This window comes from Erinaceus europaeus, chromosome 13 (assembly GCF_950295315.1).
Source record: "Erinaceus europaeus chromosome 13, mEriEur2.1, whole genome shotgun sequence".
In the NCBI taxonomy this organism is placed as follows: domain Eukaryota; kingdom Metazoa; phylum Chordata; class Mammalia; order Eulipotyphla; family Erinaceidae; genus Erinaceus; species Erinaceus europaeus.
In genome coordinates this window covers 63,062,849-63,083,569 of record NC_080174.1, presented here as the reverse complement: position 1 = coordinate 63,083,569, position 20,721 = coordinate 63,062,849, and the positions used below count along the sequence as shown (strand labels likewise).

The window sequence follows — 20,721 nt, the reverse complement described above, 5'->3', positions numbered from 1 at the left end:
AGTGTTACATGAGGATATAAATATTGGGGAAGGATGAGGGGTATGTATTGTATATAACACAGAGTAGACATTCTGCAGTGATGTTTACTGCATGCCAGGCATCATTAGAAACACTTGCCCAGTATCAGTCAGTGCTCTCAATCCTAATATTTAGACACTGTTACCCCCGACTAGGAAACTGAGACACAGAAACTAAAAATAATGAAGAGGGTGGGGCTAGATAGCATAATGATTATGCAAAGAGACTCTAAGGCCTGAGGCTTCAAAGTCCCAGGTTCAATCCCCACACTATCATAAGCCAGAACTGAGCAGTGCTCTGGTTTAAAAAAAAAAAAAAAAAAAAAAACTAATGAAGATACATAGTAAGTAGACCCAAAACTCCAAAACAGATTATCTGACTCCCAGTTTGTTCATGGGGCCAGGCGGTGGCACACCTGGTTAAGCACACACACTATAGCACACAAGGACCCAGGTTTAAGCCCCTGGTCCCCACCTGCAAGGGGAAAGCTTCAAGAGTGGTGAAGCAGAGCTGCAGGTATCTCTCCTCTCTCAATTTCTCTATCCAATAATAAAATTTGGAAAATAACAACCAATTTGCTTTTTTATTTTGCCTCCAGGGTTATCACTGGGGCTTAGTGTCTGCACTACGAATCCACTGCTCCTGGTGGCCTTTTTTTCCCCATTTTATTGGATAGGATAGAGAAAAATTGAATGGGAAGATAGGGGGAGACAAAGTTAAGATACCTGCAGACCTGTCTCGCTGCTCATGAAGCAACCCCCATGCAGGCCAAGAGCTGGTGGCTCAAACTGGGGTCTTTGCATGGGTCCTTGCACTTTGTACTATGTGTGCTTAACCCAGTGCACTGATGCCCAGTGCCCCAACCAAATTGTTCTTCACCATAATGTTTATAATATAATAAAGTAGTCACTGGACAATAAAGCTCCAGTTCTTTAGAATTTGATATGATGAAATCTGACTGAATATAGTTATTGGAAACTATGTCCTACTTAAAAGAATAAGACATGGTGGCCAGGGAAGTAACTGATAGAACCTTGTGCTTTGGTTTCCAGTTTGATCCCTGCCATAGCATGTATTGAATAATTACTTTATCTTATCTCTGTCTGTGTTGCTTGTCTATTCCTCTCCCCCCCTCCATGAAATTCATGTGGTAAATAAAAAATATCTCTGAAAAAAAAAAGAAAGCATATGACATGTTCACAGCTATGGTAAATGATCAGTGCATCAGATACCAGTGTTGAGACAAACCATGAAAGAACTGGGAGGTCTTTTGGCTTGCTGAGGCTTTGGATATGCATGATTTCACTGCTGACTTTTTCATTTATATATAGAGACAGACACACACACTTAGAGAGGGGGAGGGGGAGAGAGAAACCATAGCATTCCACATGTGGTGCAGAGGCTAGAATCCGGGCCATGTGCGTGACAAGACTGGCACTTGACTCAGGGAGCTGTTTGTCCAGTTCTGGAGTATGTTTTGATATGAGGTTGTTTTTTGTTGGTTTTTTTTTAACCAAGTCTTCCAGATACAGTGTATTTTACATTTATAACACATCTCCTTTTGGATTAGTGACATTTCAAGTGGCTACCATATCAAACAGTGCAGGTGAAAATTACTTGACATTAAACAGCTTCCTAGAAATTCTCCTTTAGGCAAAAGTTTAGGCATTTGCTCTTTATATTTCTCAGCATTTTGTCGCAGCAAGTAAGTAAAGGTACTGAAGAGTTCTGCTCTAGGACATTAAAAGGTGATTTAGAAATTGTTATAATCCCAAAATAGAAAGATTGGAATTAGTCACACTTAATTCATCACAAATCATTTATTCTTCAAATACTTAAAATATTTTTGAATGTGGCTGTGGACTTGGAATTTTGCTCAGTATCAGGACATATATGCTCCCTATTCCTATAGAATAAACAAGCATTGGATTATGATAATAAGTGCTACAGTGGAAAAGTATAGAGTGAATGAGTGTTTAGTGGTTCTTAAACAACTTTGTTTGGTGGGGTGGATTAGGAAGCCTTCTCAGAGGAATGGCATTCATTTAAACCTGAAGAATAAGTAGATGCTGACCATGAGAAGAGCCAGAGTGATTTACAGGCAAAGAGAACAGTTAAAATCCTGAGGTGAGAGACAGTGTGGCATGTGCATGTGCTCCTAGTTTGGATGCAGAGTGACAGTGAAATTAACTACCACTTCTAGAGTACTTAAGTATCATGGGGCCAGGTGCTGGCTCACCTGGTTAAGGCACACAGTACAGTGTATGACTCAGATTCAAGCCCCCGGTCCCGCAGGGGGAAAGCTTCATCAGTGATGTTGAAGCAAGGCTGCAGGTGTCTCTCTGTCTTTCTCTCTCTCTCTCTCCCCTCTCAATTTCTCTCTGTCTCTATCCAATAATAAATAATGAAAATATTAGAAAAGAAGTATCATCTATTAACATCACCATAAAATAGACACTGTTATTTCACAGATGATGAAACTAAGACACCAAGAATTTTTTTTCCTTTTTTTAAATTTATTTATTTAAGAGAGGAGACATTAACAAAACTGTAGGATAGGAGGGGTACAACTCCACACAATTCCCGCCACCCGATCTCCATATCCCATCCCCTCCCCTGATAGCTTTCCTATACTTTATCCCTCTGGGAGTATGGACCCAAGGTCATTGTGGGATGCAGAAGGTGGAAGGTCTGGCTTTGGTAACTGCTTCCCCGCTGAACGTGGGCGTTGACTGGTTGGTCCATACTCCCAGCCTGGCTCTCTTTTTCCCTAGTGGGGAAGGGCTCTGGGGAATCGGAGCTCCAGGATACATTGGTGGGGTCTTCAGTCCAGGGAAGCCTGGTCGGCATCATGCTGACATATGGAACCTGGTGGCTGAAAAGAGAGTTAACATACAAAGCCAAACAAATTGTTGAACAATTATGGACCTAAAGGCTGGAATAGTGCAGATGAAGTATTGGAGGGTACTCATTGTGTACTTTTGTTTTCAGGTATATATTTTGCCATAGTTTATGGATACATGTGAACATATGCTCTATCTCATGGGACCTGGTCTATATCTATGTTTTGGGACTTTGTTAGGAAGTGAACTGCCTGGAATGGAATTAGAGAATGCTATGAAAGGAAAGGTCTCACCCGAGTAATGAAGCTGAAGGGTTGTCATTCCACACCAGAAGTCTCTGGACGTAGTCAGAGGAGACACCAAGAATTTAAGTTGGGACTGTGTAGTAGCATACCTGGTTAAATACACAAGTGACCATCCACAAGGCCCAGGATTTAAGGCTTCAGTGCTTACCTGCAGGGAGGAAGCTTCATGAGCAGTTAGACAGTGCTGCCAGTGTCCTCTCTTCCTTTCTATTGCCCTTTCCCCTCTCAGTTTCTCTCTGTCCTATCAAATTTAATTAACTTAAAAAAAATTTAAGTTAACTTGGTCAGCACCGTATAGCTAATAAGCAGCAGAGCCAGTGCTTACACCTGGGTTGGCATCACTAGAATGAATGCTCTTCAGTCGGGAAGAGACTGATGATGGGTCATGAGACTAGAAAAGTAGATTTAGGTTGATGCCATACTAGAGACTCAAGATTTTGGTATAAATTTAGTGTTAAGGTTTCAGGTAATTCAAGGGAGAGAAAACATATTGTCATGGGAGTCTCTTAGAGAAAAAAAAAATGTGGGACCCGATGGTGGTGTACCTAGTTGAGCACACATGTTATAGTGCACAAGAACCCAGGTTTGAGCCCCTGGTCCCCACCTGCAGGGGGCGAGTTTTGTGAGTGGTGAAGCAGGGCTGTAGGTGTCACTCTGTCTTCCCCTTCCATCTCAATTTCTGGCTGTCTCTACCCAATAAATAAATAAAGATTAAAAAAAAAACTGGGGCTAGGTGGTGGTGCACCTGGTTGAGTGCACGTATTACAATGTGCAAGAACCTGGGTTTGAGCCGCTGCTCCCCACTTGCAGGGGGAAAGCTTTATGAGTTGTAAAGCAGTGCTGCAAGTGTTTCTCTTCTTCTCTTATCACCCCTTTCCCTCTTGATTTCTGACTATCTCTATCCAATAAATAAAGATAAACAAACAAACAAACAAAAACCTGTTGGTTCCTTCTGGAGGGCCACTCAAAAAAAAATGTAAAAAAAGAAAAAAAGTTAGAAAAGTTCAAAAAATAATGTATGCTTTTATACATTATAGAGACGTGCATAAAGCCCATCAGAAAAACAGAACCAATTAAGGAGATGAGATGGGCAATGTTTCTTTTTTAAAATTATATTTTTATTGGGCAGGGAAAATAGCATAATGGTTATGCAAAAGGATTCCCATGCTTGAGTCTTTGAAATTCAAAGTTCAATCCCCTGTCCCACCATAAGCCAGAGCTGAGCAGTGCTCTGGATAATATATATATATATATAGAATAGAAACAGAGAATTTGAGAGAGGAGGAGGAAGTAGAGAGGGAAAGAGACCAAATCACCCTGCAGCTCTGCTTCACTACTTGTGAAGCTTTCTGCCTGGAGGTGGGGACTAGGGGCTTGAACCTGGGTCCTTATGCACTGTGATGTGTGCACTTAACCAGATATACCACTGTCTGGCCCTGGCAATGTTTCTTTCTAGTAAGCAGCAGAGTGCCTGATAATATTTTATTTCTCATATAAATGGTATGCAGACCTCAATACATGTTTCAAAGAACAACAGGCTTTCTTCATCATTGTTCTGATTCCTGTTTAATGACAACATATTTGTGAAGGAGCTATTCTTACTTATTATCACTGAAGAAACTGAGGCATGGAAAATTTTAGTAATGTGTGCAAGCTCACCTAGATAGCAGGTAGTAGTAGTAGTAGAACCAGATTTGAATTCTGATCTTTGATTGCCAAACCTTGCTTTGTCTTGGCCAGACTATTCTAAGAAAAGAATAATGCACATCAGACTTAGGGAATAAATGTGGGAACTTCAGGTTCTCCATATTAGTGTGAATACCTTAAGAGCACCAATAATTCAAGGAATCTCAAATATTAATGTGAAAGAATCACTTGGGAGGTGCTAGGAGGTGATGCACTTGGTAGAGCTTATGTGTTACAGTGTTCAAGGACCCACCTTTAAGCCCCTGGTCCCCACCTACAAGGGGAAAGCTTCACAAATGGTGAGTCAGTACTACAGGTGTCTCTCACTCTTTCTCTCTATATCTTCCCCTTCCTTGTAGGTGGCTCTTTCTCTACCCAATCAATCAGTCAATAAAGTATTTGAAAAAGAATTACTTGGACAATCCTATCAATGCTAATTCAGTTGGTCTGGGGAGATGCCCAGAAATACTCATTTTACGTATTTAAGAGAGAGAGAGGGAGAGAATCAGAGCATCACTCTGGCATATGCAGTGTTGGGGATCTAAATCAGAAATTAATGATTAAGAGTTTGACACTTTGAGCAGGGGTAGATAGCATAATGGCTATGCAAACAGACTCTCAAGCCTGAGGTTCTGTCAAGTCCCAGGTTCAGTCCCCTGCACCACCATAAGCTAGAGCTGAGCAGTGCTCTGGTTAAAAAAAAAAAGAGTTTGACACTTCAACCACTGTGCCATCTCCTGGGCTGAGAGTCTGCACTTTAGTGAGCACCTCAGGTTATTCTGTTGTCACTGGGCCATGAATTATACTTTGAAGATTTGAAGAATACTACACTTGATCTTAGCCAAAAGGCCGAGAAGCGATGAAGAAGAATACCATTGTAATAGCTTAAATTTCTCCCTCTCTCTCCCTCATAATATTTATCTATTTATTGAGAGAGAAACAGAGCAATACTCTGGCACATGTGATACAGAGGATTGAACTTAGGACCCATGGTCTTTTTTATCTCTTTTTTTTCTTTCTCTTCTTTCTTTCCTTTCTCTTTTTCATATATATGTGTGTGTATATATATATATATATATATTTTGTTGTTGTTGTTGTTGTTGTTGTTGTTGTTGTTGTTGTTTTTGGAAAGTGAGAGAGAGAGCTTTGCAGCACTGTTCCACTGCACATGAAACTTCCACCCTACAGGTGGGGACCAGGGACTTGAACCTGGATCTTTTTGCACTGTAATGTGTACACTCAGCAAGATGGGCCACTTAGGACCCCAGGCTCTTAAGCTCTTAAGTTCAACACTGTGGCCACTATACCACTTCCCAGCCCACCCCAGTAGTTGATTTAAACAACTTATTAATGATCTGAAGACAGTTTTCATATATATATATATATATATATAGCTTATTTATTGAATAGAGAGAAATTGAGAGGAAAGGGATAGAGGGAGAGAAAGAAACACTTGTAGCATGGCTTCACTATTTGTGAAGCTTACCCCCTGCAGGTGTAAACCAGGGGCTTGAACTCAGGTGCTTGTGCACTGTACTGTGTGTACTTAACCAAGTATACCACCACCTGACCCTTAAGATGGTTTCCTAATGGCCTAATTAATGCTCATCTATACAACTCATACACTTATCTAGCTTTCCCTCCTCACTTAGCTCAACTTTTGGTGTAATTTTCTTCTAAAATCCTAGGCTGTATCAGATTATTTTATTTATTATTTATTATTTTATGAAAGAAAAATAGAGCGAGGGACCAGAACACTTTTCAGCTCTGGCTTATGGTGGTTTTGGGGATTGGCCCTAAAACCTGGGAGTCTCAGGCATGAAAGCTTTTTGCATAACCATTATACTGTATCCCCAGCCCTAGATTACTTTATTACATGCTGTCATAAAACCATATTATATACATGGAGAGAGGGAGAAAGAATGGAAAGAAAGTGAGAGACCAAAGCACTACTCAATATAAGGCAGTGCTGAGGATTGAACCTGCAGCCACTGGAGCCTCATGGATGCAAGTTAATGTGCCATAATACATCATGTCAGGCCCTAGAGCCACATTCTTTTTGTTGTTGTTGTAGCCAGGACTTCACTGCTTCAGGATAACTTTTTCAGATAGAAAAAAGGAGACATGTATCAGAGGAGATAGCATAATGACTATGCAAAAAAAAAATTATGGTTGAGACTGCAATGTTCTAGGTTCAGTACCTAGTACCACCATAATCTAGAGCTGAACAGTACTCTGGTAAAGAAAGAAAAGAAAAGAAAAGAAAAGAAAAGAAAAAAATATATATATAGAGAGAAACAGAAGTCACCATAGCACCAAAACTTCCATTAGTGCAGGTTCTCAAACCTGACTCATTCACATGACAAAGTAGATGCACTATCCAGGTAAGCATTTTATCAGCTCACAGAAACATACTTAAGTACACTTACTCAGTCTGTAATAATCTAATGATTAGGATTATTTGATTTTTATTTAAATTGCCACCAGGGTTATTGCTAGGATTTGGTGGCTACATGACAAATCCACCACTCTTGGCAACAATTTTCATTTGTCTTTGTTTTGTTTTCCTCTTGTTTTTGATGAAAACAGAGAAATTGAGAGGGGAGGGGAAAATAATTACCTGTAGCACTGTTTGATCACTTCATCACTGCCAGTGGGCGTGTGGACTTGAGCTCTATTTGATTCATTTTTTTCCCCCTTGTGAGAGCAGAAAATACCAATATACCAAGTACACAGTAGGATCTCTAAATTTGTTGACTGCTTTGTGGATGAATAAATGTACATTCATCTTGCATTTGTTTTCTTCGGACTTAGGGGAGGTATTGTTTGCATCCTGATCAAATTAGCAGGGAAGAGAAGCTGGAAAGAAATTTACTAGAGAACAGAGCAATTCTGTAAGCTTTACAGTAGAGTGTTGCCAATGTATTAGGGATAATTGAATAATTTTATGTGTCTTAAAAAGCAAACTGCATGAGGATAGAATGGGGGATGTTTTTTTTTTTTTTAATTATTATCTTTATTTATTTATTGGATAGAGAAAGCCAGAAATGAAGAGGGAAGGAGGGGGGATAGAGAGACAGAGAGACACCTGCAGCAGTGCTTCACCACTTGTGAAGCTCTCCTCATGCAGGTGGGGACCAGGGACTCTAACCTGCATCCTTGCGCATTGTCACATGTGAGCTCAACCAGGTGCACCACCACCCAGCCCTGGGGGATGTGTCTTAATAGCAGCATAAGTGAGAAAGTCATGGTGGTTTCATGAGACAATGATATGTGAAGTCCTTCCCAAAAGTAAATAAATTGTCAGAGACTCAGTCTTTTCTCACCTGAGTATTGCCCTTCTTTTTGTACTCTATGTTCTAAGTTGAAAAGTAGTCTAGCTCCAGATTATTTGTAAGCACATTGGTCTAAGATATAAAATAGTTACCTGAAAGTAGGCTGTTGGAGATATACTTAAAGAACCTGTAGATCTGTTTATATTATTGTTCATTGTTGTCTTGTGTGAGAAACCAGAATAGCCCCCCTACACATAATGTTCTGTTCTGTTTGGTTTTGTTTTGTTATGCGGGGGATTAAACCCAGGAAATCATGGGATTTACTACCAAGTCACCTCTCCAGCACTGTAAAAGCAAAGACTGGGGCTAATATTAAACATCTGATAATCTCTATTGCCAAAGGGTCTGTGTGACCTCAGATAAAGTCAACTGTGACTAGTGGATTCCAGCTCCAACAATAACCCTAGAGGCAAAAAAAAAAAAAAAAAAAAAACAGTGGATTAGGTATTTTCTTTACTTTTATTTTATTTTTTTTATTTATAAAAAAGAAACATTGGGGAGTTGGGCAGTAGCGCAGCGGGTTAAGCGCAGGTGGCGCAAAGCACAAGGACCAGCATAAGGATCCCGGTTCGAACCCTGGCTCCCCACCTGCAGGGGAGTCGCTTCACAGGCGGTGAAGCAGGTCTGCAGGTGTCTATCTTTCTCTCCTCCTCTCTGTCTTCCCCTCCTCTCTCCATTTCTCTCTGTCCTATTCAACAATGACAACAACAATAATAACTACAACAATAAAACAACAAGGGCAACAAAAGGGAATAAATAAAATAAATATTAAAAAAATTTTTTTAAAAAAAGAAACATTGACAAAACCATAGGATAAGACCAGCTTCGCACAGTTCCCACCACCAGAACTGTATCCCATCCCCTCCCCTGATAGCTTTCCTATTCTTTAACCCTCTGGGAGTATGGACCCAAGATCATTGTGGGATGCAGAAGGTGGAAGGTCTGGCTTCTGTAATTGCTTCCCCGCTGAACATGGGCGTTGCAGGTTGACCCAGCCTATTTCTCTCTTTCCCTAGTGGGGAAGGGCTCTGGGGAAGTGGAGCTCCAGGACACATTGGTGGGGTTGTCTGTCCAGGGAAGTCTGGTCAACAATCATGCTAGCATCTGGAACCTGGTGGTTGACAAGAGAGTTAACATACAAGGCCAAACAAATTGTTGACCAGTCGTGGACCTAGGGGCTGGAATAGTGCAGTTGAAGAGTTGGGGGAGTCCTCCATTTTGTAGATAGCTAGTAGGCCTATTTTAGTTAAATTCCAAAGGGCCTGTGGCTATACTAGTTTTTTTTTTTCTCCTTTTTCTTTTTGCCCTTGAGCCTGAAATCTCATATGCTGGTGGATCCAAGTTATTGTCTGGGGAGATGATGTCATGGCTGGAAAAAGGACAAGAAAACTGGATCTGGGAAGAGAATAGCTCCCAAATATGGGAAAGGGGTATAAATATTGTTGACTGTAAACCCCATCGATCCAGATCACATATTTACTGTTTTTTTTATGACTAAGCATATTGCATTTAGACATTGTATGTAATAAAAAAAGTCATCTACATTTATTCAAGAAATAATGTAGACTATTATGACAATACTCTTTAACTAGAATACACCACAACATTTGGCTTAGAATAGTTCAAAGAAAAAAAAAAAAGAGTTCAAAGAATCTGTCAAAATGCCACATTTACCAAAATTGCAAAGTTGCAAAAAAAGTGTAAATTCAACTTCACTAGAGGGTCAGAAAAGGCTGCAGCATGCTGACTCGGTGATGTCTTCTATCAGGTAGTACATTTTGATTTCATTCTTTGAAAAAAACAGGTCTTTTTTTGCTGGCCATTTGTTTGTAGACATAGTATTGAATGTGGAGGCTTTTTATGACCTGTGAATTTAGTCCCCGACTATTAAATTTTTCCAGAAATGATTTCATTATCTAAAATCTAAGTATGGGATTTTATTCTGCTTGCCAAGTAGATACTTTTCTGGTTTTTTTTTAAATTTTTATTGTATTTATATTAGTGATTTACAAAATTATAATAGGGGTATAATTCCACACCATTTTTACATATATATATATATATATATATATATATATATTATTTATTTTGGGGAGAGGAGCTGTTCTTTAGTCACTTCTATAACCCTGCCTCCTTCACTTCTTTTCTCTCTCTTTTTTTTTTCACTTGCCATTCTTTTCTTTCTTTCTTCTTATAAAAAGGAAACACTAACAAAAACCATAGGATAAGAAGGGTACAACTCCACACAATTTCCACCACCAGAACTCTGTATCCTGTCCCCTCCCCTTCCCTCATAGATTTCCTATTCTTCCTTTCCTTTCTTATTTATTTCTTTTTCTTTTTTTTTCCTCTTATTTTTATTGGTGAATTACTGTTTTACATTCCACAGTAAGTACAATAGTTTGTACATGCATAACATTCCCCAGTTTCCCATATAACATACAACCCCCACTAGGTCCTCTGAATCCTTCTTGGACCTGTATTCTCCCCACGCACCCACCCCACAGTCTTCTACTTTGGTACAATACGCCAATTCCAGTTCAGGTTCTACTTGTGTTTTCTTTTCTGATCTTGTTTTTCAACTTCGGCCTGAGAGTGAGAGAATCCCATATTCATCCTTCTGTTTCTGACTTATTTCACTCAACATGGTTTTTTTCAAGGTCCATCCAAGATCAGCTGAAAATGGTGAACTCACCATATTTTACAGCTGAATAGTATTCCATTGTGTATATATACCACAACTTGCTCAGCCACTCATCTGTTGTTGAACACCTGGGTTGCTTCCAGGTTTTGGCTATTAAAAATTGTGCTGCCAAGAACATATGTGTACACAGATCTTTTTGGATGGATATGTTGGGTTCCTTAGGATATATCCCCAGGAGAGGAATTGCAGGGTCATAGGGTAGGTCCATTTCTAGCCTTGTGAGAGTTCTCCAGACTGTTCTCCACAGAGGGTGGACCAATTTGCATTCCCACCAAAAGTGTAGGAGGATTCCTTTGACCCCACACCCTCTCCAGCATTTGCTGCTGTTACCTTTTCTGATGTATGCCATTCTCACAGGAGTGAAGTGTCATCTCATTGTTGTCTTTATTTGCATTTTTCTGAAAATTAGAGACTTGAAGCATTTTTTCATGTGTTTTTTTTTCCTTTTTCTTTCTTTTTTTATTTATTTATTTAAGAAAGGATTAATTAACAAAACCATAGGGTAGGAGGGGTACAACTCCACACAATTCCCACCGCCCAATCTCCATATCCCACCCCCTCCCCCAATAGCTTTCCCATTCTCTATCCCTCTGGGAGCATGGACCCAGGGTCATTGAGGGTTGCAGAAGGTAGAAGGTCTGGCTTCTGTAATTGCTTCCTCGCTGAACATGGGCGTTGACTGGTCGGTCCATACTCCCAGTCTGCCTCTCTCTTTCCCTAGTAGGATGGTCTCTGGGGAAGCTGAGCTCCAGGACACATTGGTGGTGTCTTCAATCCAGGGAAGTCTGGCTGGCATCCTGATGATACCTGGAACCTGGTGACTGAAAAGAGAGTTAACATACAAAGCCAAACAAATTGTTGAGCAATAATGGACCCAAAGCTTGGAAAAGTGGAGAGGAAGTATTAGGGAGGTACTCACTGCAAACTCTAGTGTACCTCTGCTTTCTTACTTTGGTGCCATACTCCAAACTCAGTCAATTTCTGCTTTGCGTTTCTACTTCTTCTTTTTTTTTTTTTACATGCATAACATTCCCCAGATTCCCATTTAACAATACAACCCCCACTATTTCATTCATCATTTTTCATGGACCTGTATTCACCCCACCCACCCACCCACCCCAGAGTCTTTTGCTTAGGTGTAATACTCCAATTCCATTTCAGGTTCGACTTGTGTTTTCTTTTCTAATCTTGTTTTTCAACTTTGGCCTGAGAGTGAGATCATCCCATATTCATCCTTCTGTTTCTGACTTATTTCACTCAACATGATTTTTTCAAGGTCCATCCAAGATCGGCTGAAAACGGTGAAGTCACCATTTTTTACAGCTGAGTAGTATTCCATTGTGTATATATACCACAACTTGCTCTGAATGACTCTGAAAATGTCCAATAGTTCTAGGTTATCTATCTCTTCATTTAGCTCCCTTATGTCTTTACTGATTTTCTTCCTGGATGATCTGTCAAGTTGAGATAGTGGGGTGTTGAAGTCCCCTACTATGATTGTGTTACTGTTAATATATTGCTGTAGCTCTTTCAGTAGAAGTTTGATGTATTTCGATGGCTTCTCATTGGGTGCATAGATGTTAATAATTGTTAAGTCCTCTTGATTGACTGATCCTCTGAGCATTAAGTAGTGTCCATTCCTATCTTTTTTAATCTTATGTATTTTAAAGTCTATCATGTCAGATATGAGAATAGCTGTTCCTGCCCTTTTTTGTGGGCCATTGGCTTGAATGATAGTTTTCCATCCTTTCACTTTAAGTCTGTGTTTGTCTTGTTACGTTAGGTGAGTTTCCTGTAGACAACATATTGTTGGGTTGTGTTTTCTGATCCATCTTCCTACTCTGTGTCTTTTAATAGGTGAATTCAGGCCATTCACATTTATTGATATCAAAGATTGAAGATATTTTAATGCCATTCTTGTAGAGTTTTAGAGTGTTTTGATATATGTTCTATTTGTGGTGGTCTGGTTGTTTATAGGAAACCTTTCAGAACTTCTTTCAAGGCAGGCTTGGTGATGGTTGCTTCCTTCAACTGTTGCTTGTCTGAGAAGGTTTTGATGCTTCCATCTAGTCTGAATGACAATCTAGCAGGATATAGTATTCTTGGCTGAAAGCCTTTCTCATTGAGCACTCGATAGATATTTTGCCATTCTCTTCTGGCCTGTAGTGTTTGTATGGAGAAGTCTGCTGCTAATCTTATGGGTTTTCCTTTGTAGGTGACTCTTTGTTTTTCTCTTGCAGCCTTGAGGATCCTTTCTTTATCCTTATTCCTTTCCAATCTAAGTATGAAATGTCTTGGTGTCTTTAGGTCTGGGTTAATTCTGTTTGGGACCCTCTGGGCTTCTTGAATCTTTATGTCTTTGGTGTTGTCTAGACTAGAGAAATTTTCAGCTATTATGGCCTGGAGAATGCTTTCTTCCTCCCCTTCTCTTTCTTCCTCTGGTAAGCCAATAATGCGTATATTGTTTCTTTTGAAGTCATCCCATAGGACTCTGTTGTTGTTTTCAGCATCTCTTAATCTCTTTTTGAGATCTCTTACTTCTTTTTTAGTTGTCTCTAATTCATCCTCAATCTTGCTAATTCTGTCTTCAGCCTCATTGATTCTATTCTCTCTGCCCTCTACTGCTTTCTGGAGTTCATCTATTTTGTTGCCCTGCTCTGATACTGTTTTAGCTTGTTCAGCTAGTTGCCTTCTTAGCTCAGCGATTTCAGCTTTCAGCTCTCTAATAACCATGAGATTATTAGAATTTTCTTCCATATTCTCATTTGTTGTTCCTGCATTTCTGATTACAATTTTTTCAAATTCTTTACTCACTCCTGTTATTATTTCCTTGGCTAATGTTTGGATGTTGAACTCGTTGTTTTGTGCTTCACCCTCTGGAGGACTTTTAGCTGGACTCTTGTCCTGGTTCGAGTCTCCAATATTTTTTCTTGTTGTTTTAACCATTTTATATAAGTTAACAGTTTTTTCAATCCCTGAGTTGGAGTTCAGTGGTGTAAAAGCCTTTTTTTTTCCCCCTGTAGGCTATGGGAGCCTGAGGGCTTTTAAACTATCAATAGGCTTCTTTGTTTAATCACTGACTCCTGACCAAGAAATAAAGCAGGGTGTGGCAGAGATAATCCAGTGGTTATGCAAAGAGACTTTCACCGCCCCTCAGCTATGCCACAGAGGTATAGGTCTTCTCCTGAGTTTCCCGGTTAGATCTCTGTGCCCTGGTGTCCCTCCTTGTTGCTGCTCCAGATTCTGAGGGTAGTAGCAATGGAGACTCAGAGTTGCACTTGGTGAGTCTCTGGGGAGTGCTTTCCTCCCTTCAGCTGTCCCCTTGTTGGTGGAGCAGACTGGAGGTGGTGTCTCCACTGACAAACTGTTGAACTGTGAGCAGTCACTTAATCTCTCCTTAGGCCCCTCTCTCCTCTCTGTCACCAGCCACGCGTGTTTGTACTCACGGGTGATTTACTGGGTTCCTGTGGTCATTCTAGTCCTGTCTTGTTTCGGTCCGGGTGGTCTCCTTTGGTATTCCTAGTTGATCCGGGAGAGGATAGGAGAGGAGAGAAAGCGATCTGCTGCTCGTAGCTCCCTTTTCATGTGTTTATCGACCTTTTGGATCTCTTCTGTGGTGAATATTCTGTCCAAGTCCTCCCCCCATTTTTGGATGGGGTTATTTGTTGTCTTGTTGTTGAGTTTGGCAAGTTCTTTATATATATTGGTTATTAAACTCTTGTCTGATGTATGGCATGTAAAGATCTTCTCCCATTCTGTGAGGGGTCTCTTGGTTTGGGTAGTGGTTTCTTTTGCTGTGAAGAAGCTTTTTAATTTGATGTCATCCCATAGGTTTATACTTGCCTTAGTCTTCTTTGTAATTGGATTTGTTTCATTGAAGATGTCTTTAAAATTTATGCGGAAAAGAGTTCTGCCAATATTTTCTTCTAAGTATCTAATAGTTTGTGGTCTAACATCCCAAGTCCTTGATCCACTTGGAATTTACTTTTGTATTTGGTGAAATACAGTGGTTCAGTTTCATTCTTCTGCATGTTTCAATCCATTGTTTCCAACACCATTTGTTGAAGAGACTCTGCTTTCCACATTTAATAGTCTGAGCCCCTTTGTCAAAGATTAGATGTCCATATATGTGGGGGCTCACTTCTGGGCTCTCAGTTCTATTTCACTGGTCAGTGTGTCTGTTCATGTTCCAGTACCAAGCAGTTTTGATGACAACGGCCCTATAATACAATTTGAGATCTGGGAGTGTGATGCCTCCAGTTCTGTTCTTTTTTCTCAAGATTGTTTTGGCAATTCTAGGTCTTTTCTGGTTCCAGATAAACATTTGTAGCATTTTTTCTATTCTCCTAAAAAATGTGCTTGGGATCTTAATGGGGATAGCATTAAATTTGTAGATGGCTCTGGGTAGTATACTCATTTTGATGGTGTTAATTCTTCCAACCCATGAACATGGAATATGTTTTCACTTCTTTGTATCTTTTTCAATTTCTTTGAGTAGTGACTCATAATTTTCAGTATACAATTCTTTCACTTCTTTGGTTAGATTTACTCCTAGATATTTTATTGTTTTTGTTGTTATAGTAAAAGGAATTGATTTCTGGATTTCAATGTCTTCTAGCTTAGTGTTTGCATAGAGGAATGCCACTGACTTTTGAATGTTAATTTTATAGCCTGACACCTTCCTGTATTTCCTGATGATTTCCAAAAGCTTCTTGTTGGATTCCTTAGATTTTTCTGTGTATACTATCATATCATCTGCAAATAGGGAGAGTTTGACTTCTTCTCTTCCAATCTGTATGCCTTTAATTCCTTGCTCCTGCCTGATTGCTATGGCAAGAACTTCCAACATTATGTTGAATAGTAATGGTGATAGTGGGCATCCCTGTCTAGTACCTCATCTGAGGGGAAATGCTTCCAGTTTTTCACCATTGAGTATGATGTTGGCTGTAGGTTTGCTATATATAGACTCCACTATCTTCAGGAATTTTCCATCTATTCCCATTTTTTGTTGTGTTCTGATCATAAAGGGATGTTATATTTTGTCAAAGGCTTTCTCTGCATCTATTGATATGACCATGTGGTTTTTGGTCTTGCTTTTGTTGATGTGGTGGATCACATTGATTGATTTACATATATTAAACCAACCTTGCATGCCTGGGATAAACCCCACTTAGTCATGATGAACAATCTTTTTGATATACTGCTGTGTCCGTTTGCCTAGAATTTTGTTCAATATTTTCACATCTATGTTCCTCAGAGATATTGGTCTGTACTTTTCTTTTTTGGTTGTGTCCCTGTCTGCTTTTGGTATCAGGGTGATGTTGGCTTCATAGAAACTGGCAGGGAGTATTCCAGTGTCTTCAATCTTCTGGAAGACTTTTAAAAGTAGAGGTATTAGTTCTTCTTTGAAAATTTTGTAGAATTCATTTGTAAAACCATCTGGTCCAGGACTTTTATTTTTGGGAAGATTTTTGATAACTGTTTCAATTTCATTAGCTGTGATGGGCCTGTTCATGTTATCCACTTCCTCTTTACTTAGTTTTGGAAGTTGGTAGGTATCTAGGAAATCATTCATTTCTTCCAGGTTCTCTAGCTTGGTGGCATATAGTTGTTCATAGAAGCCTCGCATGATATGTTGAATTTCTGAGGTGTCTGTTGTGATATCTCCTCTTTCATTTAGTATCCAATTTATTTGGGTCTTCTCCCTTTTTTGTTTTGTGAGTCTGGCTAAAGGCTTGTCGATTTTGTTTACTCTTTCAAAGAACCAACATTTACTTTCATTGATCTTTTGTATGGTTTTCCTGTTCTCAATGTTATTTATTTCTGCCCTAACTTTAGTGATTTCTGTCCTTCTGGTTGCTTTAGGATTCCTTTGTTGTTCTTCTTCTAGGTCTTTAAGATGTGCAATCAGGCTGTTTATTTGTGCCTTTTCTTGTTTCCTAATGTGTGCTTGTATAGCTATGAACTTCCCTCTTAGGACTGCTTTAGCTGTGTCCCAAATATTTTGATAGCTTGTGTCTTCATTTTCATTGAACTCTGGAAACATTTTGATTTCCTCTGACCCAGAAGTTGTTAAGAAGTGTACTATTGAGCTTCCACATTTTGGGGCTGTTACTAATCTTTTGCTGATTGTTAAGTGTTAGTTTAATTCCACTGTGGTCTGAGAAGATGCTTGGGATGATTTCAGTGCTCTTGAATTGGCTGATGCTGTCTTTGTGGCCTAACATATGGTCTATCCTTGAGAATGATCCATGTGTATTTGAGTAAAATGTGTATTCCAGTTTCTTGGATGAATGACTCTGAAAATGTCCAATAGTTCTAGTTTATCTATCTCTTCATTTAGCTTCTAGTTTATCTATCTCTTCATTTAGCTCCCTTATGTCTTTACTGATTTTCTTCCTGGATGACCTGTCAAGTTGAGATAGTGGGATGTTGAAGTCCCCTACTAGGATTGTCTTACTGTTAATATATTGCTGTAGCTCTTTCAGTAGAAGTTTGATGTATTTAGATGGCTTCTCATTGGGTGCATAGATATTAATAATTGTTAGGTCCTCTTGATTGACTGATCCTCTGAGCATTAAGTAGTGTCCATTCCTATCTTTTTTAATCTTATCTATTTTAAAGTCTATCATGTCAGATATGAGAATAGCTGTTCCTGCCCTTTTTTGTGGGCCATTGGCTTGTATGATAGTTTTCCATCCTTTCACTTTAAGTCTGTGATTGTCTTGTTGAGTTAGGTGAGTTTCCTGTAGACAGCATATTGTTGGGTTGTGTTTTCTGATCCATCTTCCTACTCTGTGTCTTTTAATACGTGAATTCAGGCCATTGGCATTTATTGATATCAAAGATTGAAGATATTTTAACGCCATTCTTGTAGAGTTTTAGAGTGTTCTGATATATGTCCTATTTGTGGTGGTCTCACTGTTTATAGGAGACCTTTCAGAACTTCTTTCAGGGCAGGCTTGGTTATAGTTGCTTCCTTCAACTGTTGCTTGTCTGAGAAGGTTTTGATGCTTCCATCTAGTCTGAATGACAATCTAGCAGGATATAGTATTCTTGGCTGAAAGCCTTTCTCATTGAGCACTCGATAGATATCTTGCCATTCTCTTCTGGCCTGTAGTGTTTGTATGGAGAAGTCTGCTGCTAATCTTATGGGTTTTCCTTTGTAGGTGACTCTTTGTTTTTCTCTTGCAGCCTTGAGGATCCTTTCTTTATCCTTATTCCTTTCCATTCTAAGTATGACATGTCTTGGTGTCTTTATGTCTGGGTTAATTCTGTTTGTGACCCTCTGGGCTTCTTGAATCTTTATGTCTTTGGTGTTGTCTAGACTAGAGAAATTTTCAGCTATTATGGCCTGGAGAATGCTTTCTTCCTCTCCTTCTCTTTCTTCCTCTGGTAAGCCAATAATGCATATATTGTTTCTTTTGAAGTCATCCCATAGGACTCTGTTGTTGTTTTCAGCATCTCTTAATCTCTTTTTGAGATCTCTTACTTCTTTTTTAGTTGTCTCTAATTCATCCTCAATCTTGCTAATTCTGTCTTCAGCCTCATAGATTCTATTCTCTCTGCCCTCTACTGCTTTCTGGAGTTCATCTATTTTGTTGCCCTGCTCTGATACTGTTTTAGCTTGTTCAGCTAGTTGCCTTCTTAGCTCAGCGATTTCAGCTTTCAGCTCTCTAATAACCATGAGATAATTAGAATTTTCTTCCATATTCTCATTTGTTGTTCCTGCATTTCTGATTACAATTTTTTCAAATTCTTTACTCACTCCTGTTATTATTTCCTTAGCTAATGTTTGGATGTTGAACTCGTTGTTTTGTGCTTCACCCTCTGGAGGACTTTTAGCTGGACTCTTGTCCTGGTTCGAGTCTCCAATATTTTTTCTTGTTGTTTTAACCATTTTATATATTATGTTATGAGTTCCCTTTATCAGTACTTTTCAAATTATTGATCACTATTGCCTGTATTGACTTGTGTCCAAGTAATTTAATTAAAGGGTTTACCGTGGTGGAAGTTAACAGTTTTTTCAATCCCTGAGTTGGAGCTCAGTGGTGTAAAAGCCTCTTTTTTTTTTCTTCCCTGTAGGCTATGGTAGCCTGAGGGCTTTTAAACTGTCAATAGGCTTCTTAGCTTAATCACTGACTCCTGACCAAGAGATAAAGCAGGGTGTGGCAGAGATAATCCAGTGGTTATGCAAAGAGACTTTCACCGCCCCTCAGCTATGCCACCGAGGTGTAGGTCTTCTCCTGAGTTTCCCGGTTAGATCTCTGTGCCCTGGTGTCCCTCCCTGTTGCTGCTCCAGATTCTGAGGGTAGTAGCAATGGAGACTCAGAGTTGCACTTGGTGAGTCTCTGGGGAGTCCTTTCCTCCCTTCAGCTGTCCCCTTGTTGTGGAGCAGACTGGAGGTGGTGTCTCCACTGATCAACTGTTGAATTGTTAGCAGTCACTTAATCTCTCCTTAGGCCCCTCTCTCCTCTCTGTCACCAGCCACGCGTGTTTGTACTCACGGGTGATTTACTGGGTTCCTGTGGTCATTCTAGTCCTGTCTTTCTTCGGTCCGGGTGGTCTCCTTTGGTTTTCCTAGTTGATCCGGGAGAGGAGAGGAGAGGAAGCGATCTGCTCCATTCCTATCTTTTTTAATATTATCTATTTTAAAGTCTATTGTGTCATATACGAGAATAGCTATTCCTGCCCCTTTTTGTGGGCCATTGGCTTGTATGATGGTTTTCCATCCTTTCACTTTAAGTCTGTGTTTGTCTTGTTGAGTTAGGTGGGTTTCTTGTAGACAGCATATTGTTGGATTGTATTTTCTGATCCATCTTCCTACTCTGTGTCTTTTAATAGGTGAATTCAGGCCATTGGCATTTATTGACATCAAAAGATTGAAGATATTTTAACGCTATTCTTGTAGAGTTTTAGAGTGTTCTGATATATGTCCTATTTATAGTGGTCTGTTTATAGGAGACCTTTCAGAACTTCTTTCAGGGCAGGATTGGTGATAGTTGATTACTTCAACTGTTGCTTGTCTGAGAAGGTTTTGATGCCTCCATCTAGTCTGAATGACAGTCTAGCAGGATATAGTATTCTTGGCTGAAAGCCTTTCTCATTGAGCACTCAATAGATATCTTGCCATTCTCTTCTGGCCTGTATTGTTTGTGTGGAGAAGTCTACTGCTAATCTTATGGGTTTTCCTCTGTAGGTCACTCTTTGTTTTTCTCTGCAGCCTTCAGGATCCTTTCTTTATCCTTATTCCTTTCCATCCTAAATATGATGTGTCTTGGTGTCTTTAGGTCTGGGTTAATTCTGTTTGGGACCCTCTGGGTTTCTTGAATCTTTATGTCTTTGATGTTGTCTAGACTAGAGAAGTTTTCAGCTATTATGGCCTGAAGAATGCTTTCTTCCTCTCCTTCTCTTTCTTCCTCTGGTAAGCCAATAATGCGTATATTGTTTCTTTTGAAGTCATCCCATAGGACTCTGTTGTTGTTTTCAGCATCTCTTAATCTCTTTTTGAGATCTCTTCCTTCTTTTTTAGTTGTCTCTAATTTGTCCTCGATCTTGCTAATTCTGTCTTCAGCCTCATTGATTCTATTCTCTCTGCCCTCTGCTTTTTTTTTTCTGGAGTTCATCTATTTTGTTTCCCTGTTCTGATACTGTTTTAGCTTGTTCAGCTAATCGTGTTTGTAGCTCAGCTATTTCAGCTTTCAACTCTCTAATAACCATGAGATAGTGTTTTCTTCCAGAGTCTCATTTGTTGTTCCTGTATTTCTGATTACAATTCTTTCAAACTCTTTACTCACTTCTGCGATTATTTCCTTAGCTAATGTTTAGA

General features: G+C 39.5%; 1 protein-coding gene and 1 pseudogene across 1 annotated transcript in view; one reads left to right on the top strand and one right to left on the bottom strand.

Annotated features, from left to right (window-relative positions):
• The window catches only part of SZT2 (SZT2 subunit of KICSTOR complex), a 115,266-nt gene that overhangs the window by 952 nt on the left and 93,593 nt on the right, over positions 1-20,721 (top strand). The window lies entirely within an intron of this gene.
• LOC132532609 (U2 spliceosomal RNA) lies at positions 5,537-5,714 on the bottom strand (annotated as a pseudogene).